The sequence below is a fragment of the Phoca vitulina genome, unplaced genomic scaffold (assembly GCF_004348235.1).
Source record: "Phoca vitulina isolate PV1807 unplaced genomic scaffold, GSC_HSeal_1.0 scaffold98, whole genome shotgun sequence".
Classification (NCBI taxonomy): Eukaryota; Metazoa; Chordata; class Mammalia; order Carnivora; family Phocidae; genus Phoca; species Phoca vitulina.
The window spans coordinates 1,684,728-1,694,516 of NW_022589801.1; positions in this window are offsets into that span (position 1 = coordinate 1,684,728).

Below are 9,789 nucleotides of genomic sequence, written 5' to 3' on the forward strand. Positions count from 1 at the left end.
AGTTTGCAGTTTGAGTACAGGCAAGATAACTTATTAGAATAGAAAAAAAAAAAAAACAAGCATACCAAAAAATTTTTTTAAAAAATTTAAAGCCTTGAAGAATGCAGTAGAATCCAGCATCACTAGAACATATTCCCTGAAGTACCCAGTTTTGAACCAAAAAACTTAGTAGACATACAAAGAAATAGGAAAATATGTTCCATTCTGATGGATCAAAGACCATCATTAGAAATTTTGATTCAGTCTAGATGTTATATTTAGCAGACTTCAAAGCAGCTACTATAAATATATACAAAGAATTAAAGGAAAATAGAGTATTAATGAAATTAATAGGAAATCTCAATAGAAAAATGAAGATATTAAAAAAACAAAAGGAAAATTCAAAAGCTAAAAAGTACAACAAAACATATACTAAGTGGACTGTGAACAGCAGAGTGGGGAGAGCAGAAGAATCATTGAACTTGAATATAGGCTAGTAAAAATTACCCAATCCAAAGAAAAGAAAAAAAAAAGGATTGAAAAAAAGTAAAACCTCTGAGACTTGTGGGATGATTTCAAGCATTTCAAAATACATAAAATTGGAGTCCTAGAAGAAGAGGAGACAAATTTTTTTTAAAAATTGGAGACAATGAAAACTTCCAAAATGTTGTGGAAAACATGAATAAATCCGACAAGTCTAAGTAATCCTAAGCATGATAAATACAAATAAATCCACTCCAAGACTCATCATAGTCTAACTGCTAAAAGATGATGATAACAAGAAAATCTTGAAAGCAGCCAGAGAAGAATAACATGTTATATTCAGGGGAACAATGACACAACATGAATGACTTCTCAGCTAAAAATATGGAGACTAGAAGATATAGGAATGGCAAAGTGCAGAAAGAAAAAAAAAAAAAACCTGTAACAAACAATTATATATTCAGTGACCTACCTTCCAAATTAAAGGTGAGAGGAATACACTTTAGTATGTTTGAGTAAACTCTTAACACAGTACCCTCTGACAGATAGCTATAAACTCTGAACAAAATACAAATAATAACTACCCAGAAACTCTGAAGAGTGATTTAAGGCAAGCAGATTCTGAAATGGTGAATTTCCTATTATTACATATTTTAGCTTGAGAGCAGGCTGAGGTAGGATATGGTCAGTGCCCCAGGTGGAGGCTTACTCTCTAAATGAAAACATGTATTCTTACTGGGTCAAAAAACAGAAAACAGAGTTTGGAGGAAGTATAAGTTCTGGAAAGTGCAGAAAGCATCCAAACAAGGAGAGAGCCAGAAACAGCCACAAATTTTGTGTATATAAACTCAGTCCAGATCTCTGACTGCCTAACCACACATGCATAGGCAGGTTAAGATCACCATCCAAGGCTAAAATAATTATGTAGAAATTTGAACTGTCATCCAAGAGGCAGAGATTTTGATTTAACAAAGTTCATGTCTGCTTAAAATATCAAGGCTTGTGAGTGATGTTACAGAATCCAGAGTATCTGCAACCTAATATGCATGAACTCTGGAATACAACTTTAAGTTATTCAACTATAACCATGAAAATGTGATTCAGTTTCAAGAGAAAAGGCAATAAATAAACCTGATATGACCCAGATGTCAGATTATCAGACCAGGACTTTAAAGTAGCTATTATAGGGGTGCCTCGGTGGCTTAGTTGGTTAAGTGTCTGCCTTCGGCTCAGGGATTGAGCCCCACATTGGTCTCCCTGCTGAGCAGGGAGCCTGCTTCTCCCTCTCCCTCTGCCTGCCACTCCCCCTGCTTGTGCTCTCTCACTCTCTCTCTGTCAAGTAAATAATAAAATTTTTTAAATAAATAAAAATAAAGTAGCTACTATAACTATGTCCATTCAGGTAAGGAAAAGATGCTTATAACAAATGAAAAGACAGGAAATCCCAGCAGAGAAACAAACAAACAGGAAATTCTAGAACTAATTATAATATCTTAAGTTTAAAAACACCACCAAATAGGCTTACAAACAGAATAAACAGAAGAAAGAGTCCATGGATCTGAGCTAGACCAATAGAAATTATCTAGTCTACAAAAGCTATAAAATAATTTTTTTAATGAACAGAATTCCAGGGAATGGTTGGGCAATACCCAAAAACCTAATACACTTTGTAACTGGAGTTTTAAAAGAGAGGAGAGAGAGGATGGAAAAAATGTTTAGAGAAACAGTGGCTGAAAAATATCCCAAATTTCTTGAAAGACATAAATTTATAGATTCAAGTTCAGTGAACCCCAGACAAAATAAATAATAAGAAAGTCATAGTTACAGTGTTGAAAACCAAAGGTAAAGAGAAAATCTTGAAAGCTTCCAGAAAAGAAAAAAAAAGACACATTCACATAAAGGAGTACAATAGTTAGAAGTCACTGACTTCTCATCAGAAATTATAGAATCTAGAAGGCAGTGGAACAACATCATTAGTGTTGAAAAATAAAACTTCCCAACCCAGAATTCTATATCAAATAAAAATATTCTTCAAAAACAAAATCAAACTAAAGACATTTTCAGATAAACCAAGGGAAGTTATCATCAGAAGACTTGCACTGCAAGAAATGCTAAAGGAAATTTTTTAGGCTGAAGGGAATATATACAATATAGAAAATTAGATCTTAAGGATGGAACGACCAGCATCTAGGAAATATTTTTTAAACTGTTTTTCCTCTTAATTCCCTTGATATATATATAGATATAATACATATGGCAACTATGGCATAAAAGACAACTGGTGGAGTGGTAAATGGGTCTGTTTGGTTGCAAGGTTTCTAGATTTTATTTATTTATTTATTTATTTTTAAAGATTTTATTTATTTTAACAGAGAGAGACAGTGAGAGAGGGAACACAAGCAGGGGGAGTGGGAGAGGGAGAAGCAGGCTTCCTGCTGAGCAGAGAGCCCGACGTGGGGCTCAATCCCAGGACCCTGGGATCATGACCTGAGCGAAAGGAAGACACTTAACAACTGAGCCACCCAGGCACCCCAAGGTTTCTAGATTTTAAAGAGTTGTGGATTTTAGCTTCTTTCTCTCAGCACTTATATAGGCCAAAAAAAATAATAAAGATATACATTATCTTAACCTTGACTTATACTCCAGCATGCTTGGTACTTTCACCAAGATAGCCCACATGCCTTGGCCATAAACCAAGTCTCAATAAATTTAGAAGAATCAAAATCATACAGAGTATGTTCTTGAACTACAAAGAAATTAAGTGAGAAACCAATGGCAATAAGGTATTTATTAAAATGTCAAAATATTTGTAAATTAAACACATTCCTGAATAATCCATAGTACAGAGAAGAAATTATCAGGTAAAATGACAAATCCAAAAGTTAGTTCTTTGAAAAAAATCAATAAACCTCTAACTAGTAAGAAAAAAATAGAGAACACAAATTAACACAGAATGGTTATCACTAGAGATCCTACAGACATTAAAATCATAGAATATTACGAACAAATTTTATCTGAAAAATCAAAAACTAAGAAGAAATGAACCTTGAAAAATAAAACTAATCAAAGCTGACATAAAATGGAGCAGAAAATCTGAATCACCTTATCTATCAAAGAAATTCAATGGGTTATCTAAATCATTTCCACAAAAGAAGTTCCAGGCCTGGATGGTTTCACTGGTGAATTTTGTCAAAGAGTGAAAGAAAAAATAATACCAATCTTACACAAAATCTTTCAGAAAATAGAGGAAGAGGTAGCTCTTCTCAACTTTTATGAGCTTAGCAAAACTCTAATATCAAAACAAGGGTTACAATAAAAGCAAAATACCTTTTAAGTTAATCAAATCCAACCATATGTAAAAAGATGCTACCTCATGACCAAGTCAGGTTCATCCCAAGAATGAAAAATTGTTTTAACAATCAATACTCTATTGATGTAGTTTAATTTATTGCAACATGAAGGATTATCTCATTAGTGCAGAAAAAAACAATTTGATGTAATTCAAGGTCCATTCATGATACAAACTTTCAGGAACATAAGAAAAAAGAGCTTCCTCAAACTAATAAAGGGCTTGTTATGTAAATGAGCCAAAGCCGGGCTCTTAGGTAGATTATTTCTTTACTGCTAGCTGAGACCCATTTGTGCAAGAGCCTGCTGGCACCAAATTGAAATTTTTTGCACATCCAATTATTTTTTAAAATAGTCCAAACAAACATATTTTTAGCTGTTTAGACTGCCTGCTTTGCATACCTCATAAAACCTCATTGAAAGCTGTTACCTATTGATAAGATAGGGCCTTGTAGTTATTAGACTCCAAGCAGCTACTGCTCTTTGAGGCAGTCTCTCATCCAGAGACTCCCTGCGTTGTTGCTGGGTGGCATCACCTAGACACATAAGCCCTCTCTTCAATCTTCCTCTCCCCTCGCAGTTTCCTTGCCTGCCTTCTGGAAGTGGCCTTTTACTCTAAGCCTCTGAGAGGTCTCATGTGAGGGACTCTCTCATTCAACCCTTTCCAAGTGTCACCCAATAAAGCTTGTTGTGTTTAACTGCCTCTTCTGATGATATCTTTTTCCTTGATCAGTCCCTGAATCCCACAAACTCCCTATAGGCATCTACCAGAAAAAAAGAAAAGAAAAAAAAAGAAATCTATAGTTACCATAAATGCTTTACTCTATGTTTGGGAACAAGGCAAAGATACCCACTTCCACCACTTGTATTAAACATTGTACTGAAGTTCCTAGTCAGTGCAATAAGCAAGAAAAAGAAAGAAAAGCCATTAAGATTAGAAAATAAGTTTAAAAAATCTATTTGCATAAGTCATAATTATTTACCTAGAAAATTCTAAAGAATATTCAGCACTACCATTGGAACTTATATGTGAGTTTAGCAAAGTCACAAAATACAAGATCAATATACAAAAATCAATTATATTTCTGTATACTGGCAACAATTAAAAATGAAAAAAATTTTTTTTTAAGATTTTATTTATTTATTTGACAGAGTGAGAGAGAGCACAAGTAGGCAGAGCAGCAGGCAGAGGGAGAGGGAGAAGCAGGCTCTCTGCTGAGCAGGGAGCCCGATCAATCCTGGAACCGCAGGGATCATGACCTGAGCCGAAGGCAGCCGCTTAACTGACTGAGCCACCCAGGTGCCCCGAAAATGAAAAGTTTCAAACTACATTTAAAATAGTGTCAAAAACCACAAAGTATTTGGTGATAAATTTAACCAAAGAAATGACAACCTCTACATTGTAAATTACAAAACATTCCTTAGAGAAATTAAGGAAGACCAAAATAAGTAGATATACCATGTTCATAGATTGGAAAAATCAAAATTATTAAGATATCCGTTCTCCTTAAACCTGTCTAAAGAGTCAATGTAATTCCACACATAATTTCAGCAGGCTTTTGATAAAAACTAAGAATCTGATTCTAAAATGTATATGGAGATATAAAGGAACCAGAATTTCCAAAGCATTCTTGAAAACGAACAACAAAGCTGGGTGAGTTAATTTACCTGATTTTGTGGCTTACTCCAAAGCTACAATAAACAAGAGTGTGGTATTGATGAAAGGATAGCCATATAGATCAATGGAATGGAAGAGTCCAGAAATGGACTCACATATATATGGTCAATTGATTTTCAACAAAAGTGGCAAGGTAATTCAATGAGAAAAGAAATTATATTCAACAGATGATACTGGAAATACTGGATATGCATATGGAAAAAAGTGAACATCAACCCTTACATCACACCAAGCCACAGACTGGGAGAAAATCTTTGCAAAACATACATACCCAATAATGGGCTGATATTTAAGATATCAAAGTAACTCTTACAACTCAATAATAAAAAGGCAGACAACCCCATATTTTTTGATAGATAAAGATTTTATAGTGTACTTCAAAAAAGAAGACATATGATTAGCCACAAATACATGAAAAACTGCTCAACATTATTAGTCATCAGGGAAATTCTGATGGCCTTCTTTTGTATGTCAGCTGGGCAAGGCTACAATCCCCAGTTATTCAATCAAACAGTAATCTAGATGTTGCTGTGAAGGCATTTTGTAGATATGATTAAAGTCCATAACCAGCTGGGGGTCTGATTCAATTAGTTTAAGGACCTTAAGAGCAGAACTGATGCTTTCCTGATGAAGAAGAAATTTTGTCTGTGGACAGCAGCTTTGGCCAGTGCCCAAAGAGTTTATCTTGCCCTTCCTGACAGCCTGCCCTAGGCATGTCGTTTTAGCCAGACTGGAGAGTATGAAGGTGAGGGGTGGAAAGGATAATGTCTGGCAGCCCTTCAGGAGACTCTAGAGGAGATAGCTGACCCCATTGAAAAGATGTTGTACCTTGATCTTTGGACCTATAAGAACTAGGGCAGCAATACCACATATCTTGCTAAATTCTAGACCTGTTTTCATGGGGCTTCCTGGGACATTAGGCTCACCATCTTCTGAAAGAGGGGCTATACAGGGGCATTCATTGTTCCAGGAATATTCTGGGGCTAGAGGGCCAACCTAAGACACTTGCTCCATCATATTTCCAACCCCCAGCCTCCAAAGGAGGACTTGCATCTTAATGGGAGTTCTTCTTCCTTTACTTTCCTGAGGGTGAGGATTTGGAGGACAGTGGTCCAGGAACTTTCAGTTCTGAGACTGCTCTGGGAGGTTAACTGAATAATGTTCTTCCTCCTGTTTCTTTTCTACATCTCCTCTCTTTGTTGTTATATTTAACCTATACCTCATGCCCAGCAGAGAAACATCTCATTTGCTGTTTTGCTGTGATTGAGATCAAGGAAAAAACATCAAGGTCCACCAACAGCTCAATTCTCAAAGCACATCTTTCATCTCTGCTCCCTGGGCAATGATCTAGTCTACTTTCTCTATAAATTATCTGTTTTCATGTTCGAGTTACTCTAGACGTCTGTGGAGAAGCCTCTGGGGTTTCTGCTCACTCTCTATCAAAGCTTGGGCATCCAGGCAAGGTGGTGGTATTTAATCATGAGTCTGCATCAGGCAGGCCTTCTATGAACCCTGCAAGAGTGTGTTACTGCAAAAGCTGTGCTTAAAGCAAAGGCTGGGATGCCTCGTAGTCCTTGAGGTGGCCTTTTTCACTTTCAAGTAACTCTGACTTCATTCGGAGTTACACCCAATCTGCTGGACAGTGTCAAGAGGTTTCAAACCTCTCTCTGGGAGTTTTTGGAGGTAAAACCTAGCAATCCTGTCCACATTATCAGAAACCTTCATTTATGTTTCTCTGCTTCCAGAGTAAATTTGAATATAAATGATTTGCCTTCTGCCAGCGATCCAAAATTATATTCCTTATATGGAAGTCTTCCCAATATTCCATCCTTTCCTATAGAACAGAGTAGAAATGGTCCAAGGTAGGAGTTACACCCTACAATGGAGGTTTACAATTTTAATATGCTTACAAACTTCCCTGTAGAATAGGCAGAAGACTTGGCCCTACTCCCAGAGATTCAGATTCACTGGGCCTGGGGTGGAGCCTGGCATTCTGTATTTTTAACAAGCTCCTGAGCAGGATCTGAACAAATTCTACCTGAGGAGCCAGCACCTAAGCAGGTGATCCAAGAAGAAATGCTCCTCCCCACTATGCTCTCCCCTCTCAGGTCTGAGCCCTGAGCACCCTCCCTCCCACCAGGGCCAACAGAAACTCAAGGGCCTCCAAGACCCAGAGCCACTTTACCTCTTGACTGTCAGGCTTGTGGTCCCTATAGAAGATCCTCCGGGCCTGGAGTAAGAACTGTGCCTGCCTCATAGGGCTGTCATGGGCATAAAATGGATAGATGGCTTGGAACAGGGTCTAGGACGCAGTGAGAACTCAATAAACGTTAGCTGTTCTTTAATCATTATTATCACTGCCTTTGCTACTACCATCACTCACACTCCCACTGAGAGATGGCAGGGAACCTCCTAAATGCCTCCACCCTCATGCCTTGTGAGGAAGCTGTCCTGAGCCACGTAGGACAAAGGATAATCATGAGCTTGGCATCAATACCAAACTCCTTTTACCTATCTCCCTCACAGGCACTGGGAGACTTTCCCAGGGCTCTCAGCCTGTGCGGGAGTAGCCCATGCACCCCTCCCAGCAGTGAACTGTCCCTCCACTGAGAAGTTAGTATCTAACCACCCCTCTCTGTGACTGTTCCCTTCCTACATGCCACTGCAATCCTGAAATCCCCCTTCTGTCATTCCAGGTATGGATGGTGGTCTCACTCTGATCTAGTGCCCTCTTCCCAGGTATCGAGTGGCTGATGGAAGCCCTCATCAAGCCACACCCCTTCAGAATCAAAGTGCTGTAACTCTCCCCTCAAGATACTGATGCCTGTGTTGAGGCTAGTGCCCTCTGGTGTTCCTCAAGAAGTTCTTGAGAAGCTCATCAACCTTTGTTCCAGGAAGTGAGTGGCTGTGTCTTGAGACTCTGTTGGCCCATTCACAGAGAGTAGGAAGTCTTAGTGTGATGAGATGAGCCAAGCACATAACGTAAGTGCTTAGTACTTATCTGTAGAATGGTTGGACCTTGGTTTAGGTAACCTTGCTCCTGGGCTTCAAAATTCCCTGACAGGGGTGTGCATATTTCAGAGAAATAACTCAATCTAGTCCACAGCAGTGGCCAGCATGGACCATCTGGTGGCTCTCCAGGCAGCCCCTCTGCGATATGGGAAGTAGGTAGGATCTTCACATTACCTAGAGCCTGCAGGAAGACCCTACTCTGTCCTTTCTGATTTGGCCTCTGGCAAAGAGGTATGTAGTTTGGCCTGGCCATACATGTCCTTTTACAGGACCTGTAGTCACCAGCTTTTTGGTCCCTACTTGATAATATTTTCCATTGTATATCCAATATCCTCTGGCTAATGTAATGATTATGGGTGGGCTAGATGCTACAATCAGGAATAAACTAGGATATCCCATTCCTGCAGGATTTGGCGAGGTAACACTGTTTGCCAGTGCCCCTCAGCGGCACCACTAGGCATGGTTATCTAAACTGAAAAGGAAGATATCTACCACTCATAGCGGATTGCTGTTTGAGGACAACCAGGGAGAGAAGGCATCATTCACACTGGGGAGATGCTCATTTATTGATTCCTCAGTAGTTAATCCATCTGAAAGCTGGCTATTCAGGATAAGGTCAAAGTGACCACACCTTACTTCTCCCAGCCTGTTAACCTTCCCTCTGAATCTGCAGATGGGTTTGGATGGAGTGAGGGCTTTAAACACACAACAACCATTTTTGTGGCCTGAGAGTTCACACCCCTCTGCATGGGTGTCTGGTGGGAGGATTCGGAGTCCTGAAAGGGCCTGGAGGCCCAGCTTCCTCGTGTGACAGAGACCACAGGGACACAGTTTAAATGCATGGTTAAGAATCCACCTCCAGTGCCAGCCTAACTCTATGGCAGTGGATGCCACTCCTTGCCTCAGTTTTCCCCTTTGTTGTGGAAATTCAATGAATTAACGTATAGGTGCTTTGTACAGTGCATGGTACAGAGTAAGCACAGTGAACGTGGTATCATTACCACCGGAGTTCATGTTTTCTCAGCATCTCTCTAAATAACAAGCAGGTTTCATCTGGTAGGATTGTTATAAAGTATCTTCGGCGAAAAGAACAAGCCTTAGTTCTCCAAAAATCGCAAAGGTGTCAGTCTGTCTGATATTTTTGCAAAATTCTGTACTTTCTTTTTAATAGGCTGGAGGCACAACACAAACCTATCGGGCTCACCGTCTCCCATCATAACCCTGGAGAAACTCAGGGAACATGTGGGACAAGAGATCCGGTCAGAAAGACAGGACCTGATCACAAAAGG